This window comes from Sinocyclocheilus anshuiensis, unplaced genomic scaffold (assembly GCF_001515605.1).
Source record: "Sinocyclocheilus anshuiensis isolate Anshui unplaced genomic scaffold, SAMN03320099.WGS_v1.1 scaffold682, whole genome shotgun sequence".
NCBI classification, from domain to species: domain Eukaryota; kingdom Metazoa; phylum Chordata; class Actinopteri; order Cypriniformes; family Cyprinidae; genus Sinocyclocheilus; species Sinocyclocheilus anshuiensis.
In genome coordinates this window covers 391,570-392,471 of record NW_015547682.1, presented here as the reverse complement: position 1 = coordinate 392,471, position 902 = coordinate 391,570, and positions in this window count along the sequence as shown.

Here is a 902-nt window from a genome sequence, read left to right as displayed (position 1 = left end):
TACAATATATTCAAATAGAAAACGGCTGTTTTCAATTGTAATAATATTTCACTGATTTTACTGTATTTTTAATTTTAAAAACTGCAGCCTAGTGACCAAATGTCCCCACAAGGATAGTAAAACCTGAAATTTTTGACATTGTGGGGACCAGCCTGCATGCGGTTCCCACAAGGGGAAAAAAAGTATTAAAAATAGTAATAGTAAATTATGTTTATCTGAAAGTGTAACAATACAAACAGGTACATGATTGAAAAATGTACAAATGTGCTTCACCACACTGAAACAAATGCTTTTCAACCGGTGCCTGTAGAGTTAAGAATTACATTAATGTGCAGCATTTTGTTCAAATAGAGACATATTTATGAATACAAATGTTTCAGTTTGTATTAAAGTATCATGATTTGTGCATGTAGCGATTCAAATGTGCATTTGTGGATGAGGTGACACGCGTGCATTCATTCACGTCTCTTCTGAGTCGATTCTAGTTATGTCGGAGATGTACGTAACTAATTCACAACAAAACGTGCAATACGAGTGTAGTGATTCAGGTCGGATACCTACACTGTCTGTGTGTGTGTGTGTGTGTGTTTGCCGTCCTGTTGGATATGATTCAGAAAGCGCAGCACTGGTGATTACCCGACTACTGTACATGATAAATCACTCCAGAATCACCTTTCATGGGTCTGATCTGCTCCAATCACTTCACATGCTTCCACTACACGCTTACAGTATGAACTTCAGCTGCTGATGAGGAATTACATAGCATAGTTACATAATATTCTGTATATGTATAATGTATATACATATATATTATATGAAATACAGTAAAAACAGTGAAATATTATTCTAATGTAAAACAGCTGTTTTCTATGTGAATCTCTGTTAAACTGTAATGTATTTCT